This window comes from Dreissena polymorpha, chromosome 12 (assembly GCF_020536995.1).
Source record: "Dreissena polymorpha isolate Duluth1 chromosome 12, UMN_Dpol_1.0, whole genome shotgun sequence".
NCBI lineage: Eukaryota > Metazoa > Mollusca > Bivalvia > Myida > Dreissenidae > Dreissena > Dreissena polymorpha.
Genome location: NC_068366.1, coordinates 40,345,486 through 40,364,942, shown reverse-complemented (window position 1 = coordinate 40,364,942; position 19,457 = coordinate 40,345,486). Strand labels below are relative to the sequence as shown.

The window sequence follows — 19,457 nt, the reverse complement described above, 5'->3', positions numbered from 1 at the left end:
TCCTACGGAGACAGCTCTTGTTTTTGCTACTGTCCTCTGCACAAACCTTGATATATCTGCATATATGCATCCAACCAAATCAGTAAAACTATTTGTCACTTAATTACAGTAAACTTTTTGCATGTTAACTTTTCAACAATATATATATATATATATATATATATATATATATATATATATTTATATATATATATATATATATATATATATATATATAAATATATAACAGATCTTGAAAAAACACACATCAAACTTCAAATTGTTTGAGTAAATTATAGGCTTTAATTGGTATTGTGACATTGACACCACTCATGCATGCGACTATACAATTATACAACTATGGGACACATTATTTATGAGAAATTCCAATACATTAACATATCGTCTCAGATTTAAGGCAGATAATCTGGTGCTTTTTTGCTGCCATTTTTACTATAACACATTTTTTCATTTTATGTTATGATGCATTGATCTTGTTTCTAAATTAACCAAGCAATCATGTTAAACTTTTAAAGAAAAATGTTGTCTGATAAATATAGAAAATATTATAATCACTACAAAGTGAACAAAATTCAGTTGAATACTGTGACCAACGAAGATTTGCCAAAGAGCAATTCAGATCATGATTTAAATTAAATACAAGTAATATGAAAGTCTGCCTATTGGATCCCAGTTAAGACTTATTTGTCAAATCTTCACATTAATTTTCCCTTAGCCATGTAGAATTGGGGACTAAATACCATCAAGTCATGTAAAAAGGAGCAGGGTATAGCACGCTGCTATTGATCTCTTGAGCTTTCACTTGAATTTTACGGGTAATTTTCATACAACAAATGATATTATACAGTGTAATGATAAAGCATTAGGAGCACAAATTATATCTCTTACTAGTTGTGCAAAAATCATTTAAGTGTCACATTTCAAAAGAAAATTTATATAAAAAGGTATTATTAATTGTTAAAACGTTATAAAAGGTTATTTCAATTCACTAAAGCATTTAATTACAAGAACAAGTGCATTTTATGTCCATTACAATACATGTAACAGTATTGGCATTGTATTTATCTGCATTTGATGTGCATTTAATACACTTAAAAAGACACACTTCTAACAGAAACAAATGTATTTTTTTCTGCATTTTTACAGCATTAATACTCTTCAAGTGTATTTTTTATCATCCCAAATACACTTTACCAGGAAAAAGGTATGTTAAAATGCATTTTTAATTTGTTTTAAGTATTTTTTCAAATGCATTAAGACACTCTTTTTTTGCAAAAACTGTTGAACAAAAACTTGAAAATATTTAATATATTAAAGTGTAGTAATAATTAATGTTTTGTATGAGCATCAAAAACAGTGTCAAATTCATACCAGTGCCTATTTAGTAGCAGTAGGCCTTATATTGTCGACTTGTGGTAGAAATAATGCATTTTGTATAATACAACATACAAAAATTAAAAAATATAGCTGCCCATACAGTTCAATACAAGGTTCAATTAACTACACTATGCAAAGTTGAAATATGACATCAAGCTTGGAATAATCTTTTCAATAATGAATAATATGCTGTTTTAATTTATAAGTGAAATAGACACTTGCATATAAAAACTGATTTAACATCAAAACTAAATGTTTAATTTGATTTTTAGCTCCACTGGCCATAGGTCCTGTGTCCATCGTGCGTCCGTGCATTAACCTTTCCTTTAAACATCTTCTTCTCCTAAACTACTGGTCCAATTCTGATGAAAATTCTTAGGAATGTTCCTGGGGTGAACCTCTTTTAAATTTGTTCAAAATATGCCCCTGGGATCAAATTTGACTCTGCCCTGGGGGTCACGAAATTGAAAATTTGCTTATATAAGGCCTATTTTGTGAAAACTTTAAAAATCTCCCGTCCATAACCATTGGGCCTAGGGCTATCAAATTTGGAATGTAGAGACATCTAATAGTCCTCTACCAAATTTGTTCAAATTATGTCCCTGAGGTCAAATTTGACCCTGCTCCGGGGGTCACAAAATTGAACATATGCTTATATAGGGTATATTTTGTGAAAACTTTACAAATCTTCTTGTCCATAACCATTGGGCCTAGGGCTACCAAATTTGGTATGTAGTGGCATGAAATAGTTCTCTACCAAGTTTGTTCAAATTATGCCCCTTGGGTCAAATTTGACCCTGCCCGGGGTCACAAAACTGAACATACGCTTATATGGGGCCTATTTTGTGAAAACTTTAAAAATCTTGTTGTCCATAACCATTGGGCTTAGGGCTTCCAAATTTGGTATGTAGTGACATCTAATAAACCTCTACCAAATTTGTTCAAATAATGCCTCTGTGGTCAACTTTGACCCTGCCCCGGGGGGTCACAAAATTGAATAAACGCTTATAAAGCGCCTATTTTGTGAAATCTTTAAAAATCTTCTTGTCGAAAACCATTAGGACTATGGCTACCAAATTTGGTATGCAGTAACATCTTATAGTCCTCTACCAAGTTTGTTCAAATTATGCCCTTTGGGTCAAATTTTATCCTGACCCGCAGGTCACAACATTGAACATTATATACGCTTATATCTTGCTTATTTTGTGAAAACTTTAAAAATATTCTTGTCCTTAACTCTAGGACCTAGGGCTACCACATTTTGTATGTAGTGAGATATAGTAGTCCTCTACAAAGTTTGCTCAAATTATGCCCCTGGGGTTAAATTTGACCCATCCCAGAATGTCACAAAAGTGTACATGTGCTTAAATAGGGCCTATATTTAAGTATTTGCACATGCAGAGAACTTTGTTTCAGCCTTTTTATCAGCAGTGGAGCTATACAGGGCCATCATGGCCCTCTTGTTTAAATACTCAAAAAATGAAACCGTGTTCATGCTTGCATGAACACAGTTTATAAATGCTGTCAGAATTATAAAATAAGCAATTACTATAAATACAAATGCCAGGAAAAAGTGCTTTTTGTACTAAAAAATTCGAATGAATATTACAATAATACATTCTGAATACTTTAGTATGTTATTAACAGTTTTGTCTGAGAAAATCACTAAATTTTACATATTTATTCAAATTCACATAAATCATATTTCAAAAACACATAATTACTTCAAATCCTTTCACACAATACTGAAAAAAATGCACAGTTTCTGATTGTTATTGATTCTTTATTAATTTATACATGTACAATTTTTTAATCTTGATGCATCCTCAATTGTATTATGCACATCTTAATCTGTTTCAACAATTATAATATAAAGATTAAGGCTGACTCAGTAAAATAATAATCCATGATTTCTGCAGTACTTGCAGACAAACTAGGAATACTGTTATGATATTATCTACATGTATCTATCTAATGGGATATTAATTTGGCTTCAATAGAAAAAAAATAAAGCATACACATGTATATCATGTGTGTATATATATATATATATATATATATATATATATATATATATATATATATATATATATATATATATATATATATATATATTGGTTAAACTTAAATTGATTGACCATCAATAAAAAGATATAATAATATATATATATATATATATATATATATATATATATATATACTTGTTAAACTAAAAATTAAATATGTATGTTTCTATTACATCATTTAGGACTTTTCTTTTCAGACAAAGTAGAGTGAAGCTTAAAACAGTATCCAATTGTAACAGTCAATTTTGGGAAAATCAACCTTATAAATATTTTCTGTGCTGGTCAATGTCATAATTGGTATTAAATGTATATTGAACTGGAAGTTTTCTTTTTTTTAAATGATAACATTTGCTTGGTCAGCCATAATTGTCACAATCAAGTGGTCTTTTACACTGTAGTTTTCACACTGACTATATGTTTGTTCTGAGAATGAGCCACACAAAGTATCGTTGGGGAGATGAGTTGTCAATTTTATGTTTATCAGTCTTTCATAATCCAGTATACCTGTTAAAAGTGAATTTGTAACTAATAATCACACAATATACACAATTTAAATTGTATGCATTTAGATTTATTTAGTACTGCACATTAATCATTTTCCAAAAATATGTAGCAACATTATATTATATCATGCTGCAATACTAAAGTAATTTACTAATTAAAGGTCGCTGATGTGTAATGGATGTGGTGTCCACCTAATGATCTGGAGGTCACTGGTTTGATCCCCAGTGTGGGAGCATTCTTAAGAAATCTCCAAGAGACACCCAAGTACTGGTTCTAGGCCCAGGAAACGAACTCAAGAGCATTTCACATACATGTATGTAGTTAGTACTTTAAATTTAATCGAACTAAAAATTGGATAAAAATTAAAAACTGAAACCCTTATTAATACATTTTATTTTGAATCAAGCCAATGTGGAAATTCATTAAAAATAATGAGAAAAATTTAAAAATTCTACTTTAAAGTAATCATGATAATTTAGATTATTTTCAGAATATTTAATGATGATAATGATACAATTATATATTACCTAAATGATAAAAATAAAACATGTAATGTTAATTTATGAAAAAAACGTTTTAATTTTATCAATATCATGGTAATTACAACTAGATACAGGCAATTAGATCAGAAACGTGCATTAATTATATTAATGATCAACCCAGACATTTGTAGTGATTTATGGTCACTATTTTGATTAACGTTCTATACATGACCTGTCATAAAAGGTATTTTTTAGCCAGTACTACAATCGGCAATGATAGTCTGTATTGCATACATATTCCACCGTCTATTATCGATTCGCTTCCTCAAACTGAACAAATATTTAATGTTTACATCGCGAAACGTAATGCATCGAGTTTCACTTTCGGTTTGGTTGGTTTTGTAAACACCGTAATTTCATCTTAAAAATTGGATGATAGGGTGATTAAATAATAATGGAAAAGTAAATCACTTGGATAATAGGTCAAAATGCAACACAAATGAACGTTGATAGTGCTCTTAATATCAAAGTTTCGGTAAAAAGTGTGGCGCTAGTTCAACGCGCATCGTATACAGCCTCATAACAATAGACTGACAACCTTTTGGGTAGTAAAGTAGTAATACAAGGCAAAATGGCGACCGTTAGCCACGAGGTCTATCTTACGGAGGAATCCGAGATAGCCGATGTATCACGATTGCAGCATTAACTGTATTCACTAACTGACTGACCAAGACGGTATCGAGATGATCTGACTCGATTGGAGACGCACTTATATCCGTAACAGCAACAGGCAAAACGTTGCTGGAAAATTGAAGCTTCATGCATGCCCTACGTTACGTCAGAAGGAAAGATAGGTAGAATCCGTAGAGTGTATTATCGGGCCACATACGACGTTTTTTTAGTCACTGTGCGATAAACGTGCGTTAGACGTACTACTTTAAAAGATAGCCCAAGTCAACCGCAAGGAAACTGCGATAGACGCGCTTTAATACTGCGGTAGACGCGCTTTAATACTGCGGTAGACGCGCTTTAATACTGCGGTAGACGCGCTTTTATACTGCAGTAGACGCACTTTAATTGCGTAATCCTGTAAGGCTAGGTTATGGGAATTACACTACAAAACAATAAATACCTATTATTCTTGCAAAAAAATTGACATATAACATTATGTGCATAATATAATTTTGGCAAGCCATATAAGATGTTATTTAAGTGGTGGTGATTGGTCGGCGGTGGCGTAAAAAGGATTTTGAGGTCGCCAATTTCTTGAAAAGGATGCCATTATTTGGTTTATTATTAAACCATGTTATTGAGGAACGACAGTCACAGTAACAACTCATTTGCCTTCGTATATACCGAGTCACAACTGATTCGAAGATGAAAACCTCCTCATGCACTTTTTTACATTCGTTTACATGCTGTTCATTCTGGTTATACACTGTCCGGCATATTAACACGAAGGTATGAGGAATATCTTCAGCAATACCTAGGCGCATTGAACTTATTGGTTTTCACATATCAATATACGCATCTGCTTTAAAAAGAACCAGTGTTGTAATGAAAATTTGTAAAACATAAATACGATTATGAGTTTACGCCTATATGTGTGTATTTGCATAGCGACAGAAAGGTCCAATACCTAACAAAGAAGCATCATTCTTTAAGGAACCCTTATATACCTGATACCTTCCAGGCAAAACCAAAATCGAAAATGTTCAGAGCAAACTGTCTTCACCAACTGACATAGTAAGACAGTCTCGAGTTGATATGACCTGAATGGGGACGGACACTATTAAAAAACAGTAACGTCAGTAAGGAGACTGATGTAAAATCCGCAAAGTGTCTTTTCCGACGACGAACGACGCTCTTGTCAAGAAGCCTGTAGTAGACGTGCTTCCATAACGTTTTTCCTGTGAAGTGACATTTTGGTAGTGCTTCTGAACAAACAGATAAAATAATAAGTTGTGTCGTGTGTTGATTTTTTTTTCAGAGAGAATAACGCCAAAAACACGATTCACATTTAAAACTACACATAGAGATTAAAAAGATACAATTCTGTTGAGAATGAATTAAAATAGAAAAAGTATGAGAAAGATTATATTATCTTTGTTATATATATGGTGCAAAAAAACCAATTAAATGTAAATCTGTTTCTTAACTTATAACGATTTCAAAGGGTGAACTATGAAGTCTAACCCTCTAAGTATTTGAAAATAACTTGGGAGAGAAAGTAGTTTCCTTCCAATAGCATTTAAACAAAAGACAGGTAGTTAATATGCACACGCAATTTGCCACTTTATTAATATGCTCATTGCTAGAAATGTTCTTACTCTCTTTGCACCATATGTTTCTATCTATTTAAAAGTCTAGCACACTACAACTGCAGCGAACGATACTTAAATGTTTTCGTGTTTTAATAGTGCGTGCACAGACTTGTCAGAAACCGAAACGGTCATTGAATTGTCAAAGTTGTATATAAATTCTGTGTAATTAAATGTTTACTGACCGAAAACTGGTTTTACAGGAAGAAATAGATACACATTCCGTTGGTAGGGCATATTTCGAGTATGCAGGACATTACATTTTTCCAAGTAGGTGGACGGTATTGTAATATACAAACTTGCAATTCCTTGGCTTTCACCCACAGCACTACATTTCTTGGGTAATGGTGACTCATTAAATGTTAGTTGTATACAAGCATACATTTCATTAAGTCATTTTCATATGTTACGGATATTAACACGCTCTAATATTTAATTGTTCTGTTTTCGGTAGGAACAAACGGGGGTTTTTGGACAATTTTTCGTGGTCTTATTGTCAGAGATTTTAACCAGACAGCCGCATGAAGAAAAACTAAAATCTAACATACAACGTTTTCATTTTGTCAAATTGAATAGTAAGAGGGCATGAAAATGATTACGTGACTTTATTTTATGCTTTCCGATGGTTTATAGAGAAATATCAGCGATTTAAAACTGAAAGTTCACTGTTTCAAACAGTGAAAAATAACAATGCAAATTTTTGATTCATTGACCGGAACTATTTTTAGATATCTTTGATTTCCCCATTGTGACCCCTAATCTTACCAGAGGCGATTACTCTGCATAGAATGTTTATAAAACATACGGATAAGCTTCCCTTGAACATACATGTACTAATATATCGGGACGCCCAAGGTGAAATGTATTGTCCGGAATGGCAAAAATACAAAAATAATCATTTGTAAGCAGAACATAAAAAGAAACCGTGAACATAGAAAAAATATTTGTTCATTTTCAATGATCACTCGTGATTTAAAATCGATATTCCGCCAAATCCAACAAATATCCTCTATTTATAAGGGAGGCGGAAAACTACAACGGGCGAGGCACGGTCAGGTGTGATAACCCCAAAAAAGGGTTAGGGTAAGGGTTAGGGTTAGGGGTCGGGTTAGGGTTGGGTTTAGGCTAACCCAAACCCTAACCCGACCCCTAACACTAACCCTAACCCTAAGCCTAACCCTCTAACCCCCCCTTGCGCAATACCATACCATGCCTCGCCCGTTGTCGTTTTCCGCCTCCCTATTTATAACGATGATATGTATTTAATTATAATATATATGAAACTCACTTCAATCAAATAGAATTCAAGGTTGCGAGGGTGAAAATTTGGTCTGATAGTAATGTGTCCAGTTCTTGTTTTAGTCAGGCTTTCTAACGTTATGATACTTAATTTATCATAATTGTTAAATTAAAGATTTCAATGAAATAAAACAAGTACAAAATTTATATGTTCCTAACCAAAGTTGCTGAAAATTGTTGTGTGGAAAATCTGCATGCAAAACATAACACTCACTGGCATGCTGAAATTGCACCTCCATCTGTTAATAATAACTTCCGGTGATAAACAACAAATGGTTTATTTGAAACAAAAGAAACAATATTCCCAAATTATAAGTAAATTGCAAAATGAAAAGAGTTGAATAAAACATAAACGAACATCATACATGGAAAACCATGATCTCATACATAGGTCATGGCTTATTAACAAAATACATTAATACATATCGGACATTTAAGATAATATATTATCTAAATGAAGACAACAACTGATCACAGAAAATAAAATGGGAATCAACAAAGCACAAGCCTTTTGAAGTTGATGCAATTGATAATATTATGCAAAAATCTAGAGACTAATTAACGCATAACCTACAATGCCTTCTTTTATGTTACAATTGTCTCGAGAGAGAATGTGTATACGATCTTTAAAAAATCAAAACAGACCTATTTTTGGAAAGCTGAGATTAACTTTCCGCCTTCCGGAAATGGCCATAGAGATCAGATAGTGAAAAAACAGACATTTTGTTTCTGTAATAAAGGCGAGTAAATGTGTCGGAATCAGCGTAAACGTTTCGTTATAAATTTTGTTGAAGTAACATCATATAGAAAGCCTTGGACTTATTTAAAATGCTTTCGTGTCTGTTTCCTGGGACTAGAACCAGTACTTGGTGTCAATGGGGGAAATGTAAAGAACGCTCCCACAATGGGGATCGAACCCGTTACCTCCCGATCGCTAGGCGGACCCCATATCCATTACGTCACGGCGACCTCGATTATATACACCTGCTCGTTTACGCTACGAAAACAAAGCGTTGACATTTAAATCGTATGCGCTAAATGATGAAACATTTGCAATACTGAGAACTTACGTTTCAATAACGGGTATAAGGAAGTTTGTTTAAAAACTGTTGTCTTAATTATGTATGGTGTATGCAACAATAAGGGAAATAAAAGATTCTTCAAAATATACCACTCAGGAACCCCGATGTTACACAAACAGAAATATACAAGCAATGTCTTCAGAACAGAACAGAATAGTTTATTTTTTACTTAAGCTTGTGAAGCTCATCGTCGTTAACATACATATAAATAAATAACAGCATGCATTGAAGTACTCACACAAAAACACACATCATTGTAAAGAACAGTTAATCTCAATAAACACGAAATAAACATATTTCGTGAGAATGGCACATAAATGGGGTTAATATATAGTGATCATACAGTGTTATGCGTATAGTTTTACAAATATAGCAATAACTACATAATTCTGACCTTATTTTCTTTGTAAAGAATTTATTGCTATTTTACACTAAATATTAGAGGTAATCCATAATATTAAAGACATTTGCTAAGGCGAAAACACATTAACACACACCGTAACAAAACAGGAATCCGGAAAGAAAATTAACTAATATAATGCCGAAGAATATTGAAGAAACGCGTATATAAATAGGAACCCGAACCCAATAAATACCCGAAACGGAAACAAAATAAAGTTAATACTGCATTGTCACAAAGGGCTATACTAAAGACAGCAACATCAGAAACACTAGATATAATATAAAGTAAGCAGTAAACAAATATAGGCTACGGTTAGTTCAATCAATGATTCAGTGTCGTCAGAAAAATGAGTACTTACATAAACAAGAACAAACACGCGAATTGAAAACATAAACTTAAATCACAAGATATAATCAAGGTTCAAAATAAAACACACTTGATTAGGATTACAGTATAATTTGTTTAATAACATAATGTACATTATGTCACCTTGCCAAAATAAGTCACGTAACTCGAATTGTAAATGTGTTTGAGATTTAATTAACAAAAAGTACGTCACTTTACTTATATTTATTTAATAATTTTGCAAAATTGTATAGTTTGATGTAAGAAACTTACGAACGGCACATTCTTTGGACGTATTTAATGATAAAAATAATAACAAGAAAAAACTATGAATTTCGGAAAACTGAACATACAATAAAACAATTTGGTACATATAAATTTAAACCTTATATTGTCAAAGCACACTTTTGGGTTATGTATTCTAACAAAAAATGTTTCAGTGCGAAAAATTCTTATACAATCATACATGTATCATAACAATTATATATATATACACTATTTTCTGTTGTGTAGATAAATAAAGAAAGCACAATAAAATAACGCGACGATTCTCTTTGAGGATTTCTTTTAATTTTTGATAATATAAGTTGATATAATACTTTAGTCATCATGTAAATGATATAAGTTAACAATACACGTGAGAACACTGATTAGTACAGAGGAAATCGTTAAATATACACATATTGCACAGTGTGTGTAGATTGAATCATATTAATTACAAGTAATAAATATATCACATGTTGCACAATTTGAGTATAGAAGATCACAATATGTATTGCATATAATATATTGATACTTATTACGATTATAAGCAATGCCAAGATCCGTCTATATTTTCATATTGTTCGAAATCAAATTTTATATTATTAAATGATATGTGTTAAACAGTCAGCGATTAGGACGAGCAACTATAAACAGCGTAATTTATCTATGTTAGAACATCTGCATTCACTTTCCAATCCATTACATCCATTTTCTGAACAAAACATGCCACTTCAAAACTTAATAAAGTTATTAATGCATACATACAAATCACTATAAACAGCAATTAGTTAATTCATCATGAATGCCATTGAGCAGAACTTGTCATTATTATGTCTCTCAGGTCACTGTATACACTAAACATTCATGTATTGTGGCAACAAATAAACACGTATAAGACAGAGAATAAAACAATCTTAAAAAACGTCAGAAAAAAAAACAACGAAAACAACACAACATTAATGTATTTTCGCAACAAATAAACACTTATAAGACAGAAAATAAAAGAATCTAATAAAACATCAGAAAATGAACAATCAAAACAACATGAAAATATAACATGAGCAGGAAGAGGTAACGAAGGGTTTAATGAGCGCCTCAAATAATAAAAAGTGTTATATGTACATAACAATGACAACAGCTAGAAACACCAAACAAGCAAATTGAATATACACATAAGTTAATCAATATAGAGCACACAACGCTTAATATATGATAATTCATATAAAAAATTCAATTCACAAAGTATTTAATTAACAACAATAAATGTGTTTGTCAGAAACACAATGCCCCTTACTGCGCCGCTTTGAAATTATCATTTGATCTTTGACCTTGAAGGATGACCTTGACCTTTCATTACTCAAAATGTGCAGCTCCATGAGATACACATGCATGCAAAATATCAAGTTGCTATCTTCAATATTGCAAAAGTTATAGCCTATGTAAAGTTTTCGGACGGACGCACAGACTGACAGAGAGACAAAAGGACTGACGGACAGTTTAACTGCTATATGCCACCCAACCGTGGGCATAAAACATGAATGGCACATAACAAATCGGCGACATGTACTAAACCCCACAAGGTCATTTAAAAACTGTATGAAATGGTTTTAAACATCAAACACTATTTAAAAAACTGAATGAAATGAGTTCAAGCAACCACCTATAAAGTCAAATTAATTATCAAACATGACCATATTATGACACTTGATTATCTTGTTCGTTGACTTTAATTCAAATAATAATTCTTAAGAAATAGTTTTAACATACTTTCCAAGCATGTTATAAACAATATGACCCTACAATGCTATTTTATTCTTCCGTAACTCAAATTTGACCATGCAACGTACCAAAAGAAAATTGACCTTGAACAGACAACATAATTTGTATATCTTCATGTATAGAATGAAAATATACACTAGATCTTTTAAATCTTTAAATGTATGAATCAAATTCGAACATGCTTTGTTACATAAACAATATTGTAAAAGTCAATGATTTGAAGTTGAATATGCCTTTGTGCTTAACGCTTTTCAGTTGGAATATAAACCTATAACAATCAAAATGTAATACATATGTATTGAACAGAAATTGTTTAACAAATAAAAGATCAATTATACTTGAAACTTTCTTTTCTCCCAATATAATAAACAGGAATATGCACAAGGACATGCGTGCATGTGTCGGTTGTGGAAATATTACATACCTCTTTTATACCATTACTTATGCAGATACCTCGTTTTCCCTGTTTGCAAGGTACATTCAACTTTGTCTATTTTAGGTACATTCAACTTTGCCTATTTTTGCAACTCAAAAGGTTTCAAACTCTGAAATAAAAAAGCCCGTATATGATATTTTTAATATTAATATACTATCTGTCTCAGGCCTTTATTACAGCCCGCCGGATTTAAGCCCAAATGTGTTTAAAATTAAAAACAAGATATGTGTTTGTCAGAAACACTATGTTCCCTTCTGCGCCGCTTTGAAGCTATATATTTGACCTTTGACCATGAGGGATGACCTTTACCTTTCACCACTCAAAATGTGCAGCACCATGAGATACCTATGCATGCCAAATATGAAGTTGCTATCTTTAATATAGCAAAAGTTATGGCAAAATGTTAAAGTTTGGGCAAAAAAACAAACCAACCAACTAACCAACCAACAGACAGGGCAAAAACAATATGTCCTCCACTATAGTGGTGGGGGACATAAAAATCACCTATCGTGGTAAGTTCAAAACATCGAATAATGTAATTAAATCACTATGGACTTAAAGTTACAATGTTCTCTATAAACATAATTTCCCTTATTGGACTATATATGGACGTTCTAATTGAAAGATTATCAGGTGAAGTAAATACCATCACATTGCAGTTACACGAAATACTTATTTTAAAGTGTGTATTCATAGTAAGTGTATAACGTTCAAAATAAATCCTTGTAATAATGGATAAATTCAGGGTAGCTTATCAATTGTCTGACTGTGTGAAACCGTTAATTTTTCTCGCGTCTTCAACGGCAGCATTCAAAGCAACATGCAGAAATTTCATCGCTATTCCAAACGAGACTGCATCGGAGGTCACGGCCGTTAGTAAGGGAAGCAGAATAACATTAACCTTTGGACTCGATTTACCTAGCATTTTTAAAAGCATCGGTATCTTTGCACTATGGCTAAATATCGTCGACTTCAGTTTCTTGCACTCAATAAACTCTTGTTTCGTTTTACCTTCATCTGAAGCGTACTTCTCTAAGTGTGCATCTGTTATCTGAAACTGCTCCCGATAGAAATGTGCCTCTTTTAGAAGATAATCATCAGTTGACGAAATGCCAAACACATCAATGGACGACGCATCAGTTACGGCAACCATCAGGGCGGTTTTCCAGATCCGATTCTTTAGTTCTTCTTCCTTTACCTTTATGACATCTTCGGTCAAAAGACACATCCCAAACGTGGCCACCTGTCTCTTGTCCGGCGGTGAATGGTGTATGATAGCGATTGCCAGCTTACCAAAGTCGTACAGGTGTGGTTCGTAATTGTCGATGAGGAAAACTTCTCCACGCCGCGATATTGGTAAACTATCTAAACAATTACTCCGTATTTTTCTAAGCACGAATTTTTCGTCGAAAACCGATGGGCCCGCGTAGACTCGTCTCTCGTTATCGATGTCTTGCTTAACGTTCGTGCGGACAAAGAAGAACGTTTTACCTTTTTGACGATAGGTCGTTCTCTGTAAAACGTCCTGCGCAAACAATTATGTAGAAGTCGTACCTTTCAAATTCAACCTGGTCCATGTACGTTTCTCGCCTAAAACGTTCTGTACCAACGCCTGGAAGATCCCATAAAAATATATTAGGAAAGACGGGATGGCTATATTTTGTTGGACGCATGGTTCCTTCAACGACAGAAACGGGTGCCCAACCATTTTCATCTGGCTTGACGTCTCGAATAGCGTTTATAAAGCTCGATTTGCCAACTCCAGCATTTCCCGTTACAGCTATGTGAAGAGTTTCTGTCTCCCATCGTGCAAGGTTATCTCGAGTTCTTCTGATCACATCATGCCTCTTGCTTGGAGAAAACTGATTCAGATCTCGAAGCAATCCTTTCACTTCGTCTTCGTCAGCAGTGATGTCACTGATGTCATCTTGACTGTTCTTTTTCATCACAGTGGATGGGGTCGTAACTCTTCTCTGACTGATGCTTGTCATAGTCCTTATAGATTCTCTGTCCTCTTGACTTTTTCTGAATGTGTAAAAAAAGATTAAGCATTTTATGAAAATCGGTTAAGTTGGCCGGTGGAGTGATTGTGGGTACCTTTATAACCTTACCCATGTTAATGATTAGAATAGACAGTAGCCGGTAACCTAAGACGCCGGTAAACTGTTATGTGGAAATCATTAACTACACATAAAGTGACCTGATGTAATGCTGAATATTCAGTTTTCTTGCAAAAATATCTAGATGATACAACGATTAGTACCAAAATTTAATAAATGTCGTGTTATATTACTAGAACGGGCAGATTAATTTTTTCTAACGATTTTCATGGACTAGTGCGAGATTTGTTTTTTCTACCAAAATTGACAAACTCGAAAAGAGTCATTGACTCTCCGTCTGTCCCCGAACTACCCAGAATGAACATTAGTGAGATAAAGACTCATAAGAAAGTATAAATGTGAATACAACACAACGCTACAATCAGAACGAAAAACTTCCTTAAACTAAATATTGCTAATATTAACAATGTTGTTTGCATCTGTTATGTTTGGCCTCTAAATATTACATTGGCCTTTGGACAAGGGACTCATGTGCTTTGTGCGTTACGCAATCTCCACCAATTCTCAATAAGGAGATCATTCGTTTCCTGTTATTAAAAAACTTTCTGATAAATGTATACATAAGGTCTCACACTTATGTTTGGTGAGGGAGATGCAAAAATAGTGTTGCATAATTCAAATAACAGTTAAAAGTGACTTAGTCTTACATGTAACTGATATATACAGTTCAAATCTTCCGGCTTGTGAATGGGCGCTTTGGTTAAAAAAAAAGATATCTGTGAAATATGTGATTTCAGCGCTTGGTTAAAGACAATAAGATAGCAATAAAACAATTGATGTATACATATCAGCTTACTACAATTACAATATCTAATTGTATGCTGTGTTTCAAAAACTGCCACCCATTAAAACCGTAGCACCTTGACAATTTGGTGGTCTGCATGTAAACAATAGTTTAACTAAAAGATATCTCGCTCAGCTATCTGCATTTACACCAACCTTTATCTTCTCGTGGTATATACATATATATTGTTTATATGTGCCCAATAAATTGTATATGTTTCCCTTATAGATATACAAGCAATACAATCACTATTGCCATACTAATAAACTTATGCCTACATACATTGACCCGAAAATGGGTAGAAAAATCGCTCAGTAAAGGGAAACTCGTACTTGTGCACATAAATCGACATAATCTTTTTCAACGGATTTAAACACTTGTATTTCCGGTAAATGAACGCTAACTTACCCTACATGATCGGTCAGGATTTGCCCTGTTGAAGCCAGCGCCGCTTTGAAGATAAACGTCAAGGTCATTGAACTGGAACTTGTCAGTGTCAAACGTGTCCAACACAAAGATTTGGTCTGGCTTATGAGCTTTAAAATACTCTGTTGTGCCACCTATGCACTGGGAAAACACGTTATCGGGATTGTGATTCTCCGGACACAGGGTGTGATCCAATTCTATACTAGCGTTCACTTTATTACGCACAATTATTACTCTTCTGAATTTCAACTTTAAAACCTGTTCGAGCATTGATTTATCTAACTCGGCGAGTTCATCGTCGCACACAAGCAAAGCACATTCGTAAAGTTCGGTATCTAATTTAATGCCTTTGACACTAGCCGTGAAAGCATCATTGGATACATCGTCGCTTCCAAAGGGAGGAAAGTCCCAAAAAAAAATCGCCTTGTTTTTCGGATATGGATACAACACTGGCTCCACACTGGAAGAGGCGCATTCCAAGTGTTCTTCTCGTCCACACAGAGCTTTGATTAAACTTGTTTTTCCTACATGTTTACGCCCGAGAACGACGATGCCTACCGGCGGCACCTCTCCGGTCATTTTCGCTTTTCTATCGTAGATGAAGTTCTTAATGACACTATTTCTAAACTCATAATAGTAAATATGTCAATTCTAACATAAGAACATTCGTCATCCGTCTACGGGTTTTTCGTAGTCTGAAAACGAAAGTAGATAATACAAGTCAATCCCGGGTCAAACAAGCTGGCCTAGCGAGATAAAATGTACAATACGGCTGAATTCATGCGAAGTTTACATGATAATCTTGACAAATTTGTTTGCAAACAATATCAAGATACGGTAAAGTATATTTTATCTCATTTATAGATATTAAAGTATTTAGCATTTGACGAATGTGTGCTAAAACACGATCTTCAAGAGCTATACGAAAGAATTTCTTCATTCGATCTTGAGTATTCGATTAATGTAACCATAGCAAACACATTCCCCGTGTAAAACTCTTTGCAAACTATGGAACGCCAACGCTCCCTTCTGCTGGCACTGGTCTTTATGTTCTGTGAATTTACTAAGTTGTTTTGTGTAAACTACATTTTGTCCTGTAGAAACATCATTTTGTTCTGTACATTTTTTCATTATGCTATGTGCATTTGCAATATCGTTTTGTACTAACGACATTTTGTTATATAATTATAACAAATTATATAATTTATAATTATTAATTATAAAAATTAAATTATAATTACAAATTATAATAATTATGTTCAAATTACATACATCAATTAATAATTCACTTATCACTGGAGAGTGAGAGTGCTCTAATTACAAGTTATAATGTGACATGGAATACAACAACAACAACAAAGTTACATGTTACATACATGGTTAATAACAACATGTAACGAGCATAGTACACTCAGTTGTTAGTATAAACTATAGTACTTCTTAACAAATCATGTGATAATAAACAATTTGAAATTGTTTTCTCTTTTTTTGAAACCCGTTATAAAATAGATTGCTAACTTTCTAAGTGTCGTTTTCTTATTACTATTTAGGAGTTTAATAAATTTAAACATACTAGGTCGTTTGTAATAGAATTCTGGAATATATTCAATTCTTTCTTCTAGGTATTGCGGACATATTAGTATGAAATGGTACTCACCTTCTCACACTAACATACTTAAGTGGCCTTTGGTGATAAGATATTATATTTAGAAAATGAGATAGATATTCCACCGGCTTAACCGATGGGAAATCTTTTTAAAATCATGCGTCAATATGGGTTTTTACGTTATCGATTTTGAAACTGCGTGAACGTGTGCATGTTTAAAGACACAAATCGCATAATAACATTAGAAGAAAAATATCCTATCACATATATATCCTCAAACCGAGCATGTTTTTATATACTTTCATTACGTTCATTTCATTACGACGCACTCGATATTGTACCTTCGTTTAAATTGCAGCAAACGTGCACAGCTTTCTTTAACCATGAATAATAGAAAACGCAAACATCATCATTAAAATCATCAGAAGCATCATCAGGAACGTCAATACCTCTTCCATCATCCTATCATTAGCCGCAGCACCATCATAATCATCATCATAATCATCATCATCACAACCACCTCCATCATCATCATCATCATCATCATCATCATCATCATCATCATCATCATCATCATCATCATCATCATCATCATCACCACCACCATCACCCTCATAATGCTCATACTCGTCGTCCCTATTATCAGCATATACACCAACCATATGACCATTTTTAGCATATATACCAACGTCATCAGCATTAGCATCATCAACATCTCATCACCTTAAATATCGTCAGTATTAACATCATCACCAGCAGCAGCAACTGCAGAAGACAGCTGCATGGACTGCGAATCAAGTTCGGGTGCTGAGGAACATTTATCTGTCGTACTACTTCATGGATTTTATTAAAGCATTTAAATGATCAAGTTAATATATCAAATGTCGAACGACACCACGACTTTTTCATTTCTGAAACCGGATAAAGAAACGATTATGATAACATGCGCATCAATTGTGGTAGATTTAATCACACTTATTTTTTTTAATGAAATAATACTTATGAATTTGTTCTTCATCTCATGAATGAGTTGAATTGTAATTGAAACATTTTGTTCCGAATCACTGGGCTAAATGTAAAATTTGTTTGCTTTCAGTCATTTTGCTTAAGATTTTATTGGATATGTAAAATGAAAAAAAAATTATATCGGTATATTCCTTCTTGCAAAAGCGTGTTATCCAATTGTTAAAAAAATTAAAATCGTTTGGATTATGAACGGATGTTCATCATTTTAGGTATCTACACACGGACTTGACATAACGTAATCACACCGTTAAGAACTTTATTTTTGCAAATATCTCAAGTTATTGAAATACATATGCATAAAATGTGTATAAACAGACATTTTTTTTCTTGCAGTGTGTGCCGATATCTAAATGTATAAGAATAAATCATTGAAAACGTCTGAAATCGATAACAAAAGTTCATGTTGCGTGCACCATTATCGTACAGCACACGTGAAATATTAAACAAGAACACTGACTTTTTAAATAAAGCCCAAGTCTCACTATTGCCGGTAGAGCCCCGGTCCATCCCGGTTTGCTAACGCCGGTCGACCGGCGAGAACCGGGATGATTCGTAGAATTTTTTAAACGCTGTCACATTATTTTCCGGTGCCGCCCCGGTTGAAGACGGTCAACAACCCGACACAGTCCCAGTCGACCCCGGACTAGCTACGGTTTATCCCAGTGAAGCCCCGGCAGAGCCCCGGTTGTCGCCGGTAATGCCCAGGTAAAGCCCCGGTAAAAGCCGGCAAGGTCCCGGCAGAGCCCCGGTATACCGTAACTCATACGGCACTCACCGGGGCTATACCGACATCAGACCCCGGCAGAGCTACGGCAACGGCCCGGTTTAACCCCGGTCGTCGCCGGTAATGCCCAGGCGGGGCCCCGGTGAATGTCGGTGGCGTCCTGGCAGAGCGCCATAGCTATACCGGGACTCTGTCGGAATTCACCGGGGCTCCACCGGCGAAAAACGGGGCGTTGCCGTAGCTCTGACGGGGTCTGTATTGGCCCCTGTGAAGCTACGGTGCCGTCCCGGTTTTGCCCGGTGCCGTCCCGGTTGTTGCCGGTGCCGCGCCGGTCGTTGACGGTCCTTCCCGGTGACTCCCGGTTAATCCCGGAGGTATTAAACATTTTAATACTTTCCCAGTGGAGCCCCGGT

At 34.2% G+C, this 19,457-nt stretch overlaps 2 protein-coding genes across 5 annotated transcripts in view; both read right to left on the bottom strand.

The window, feature by feature from the left end:
• The window catches only part of LOC127853028 (uncharacterized), a 387,010-nt gene that overhangs the window by 283,367 nt on the left and 84,186 nt on the right, over window positions 1-19,457 (bottom strand). The gene's annotated exons all lie outside the window — the stretch shown is intronic.
• Window positions 1-19,457, bottom strand: part of LOC127853032 (interferon-inducible GTPase 5-like) — a 206,086-nt gene that overhangs the window by 186,327 nt on the left and 302 nt on the right. The window lies entirely within an intron of this gene.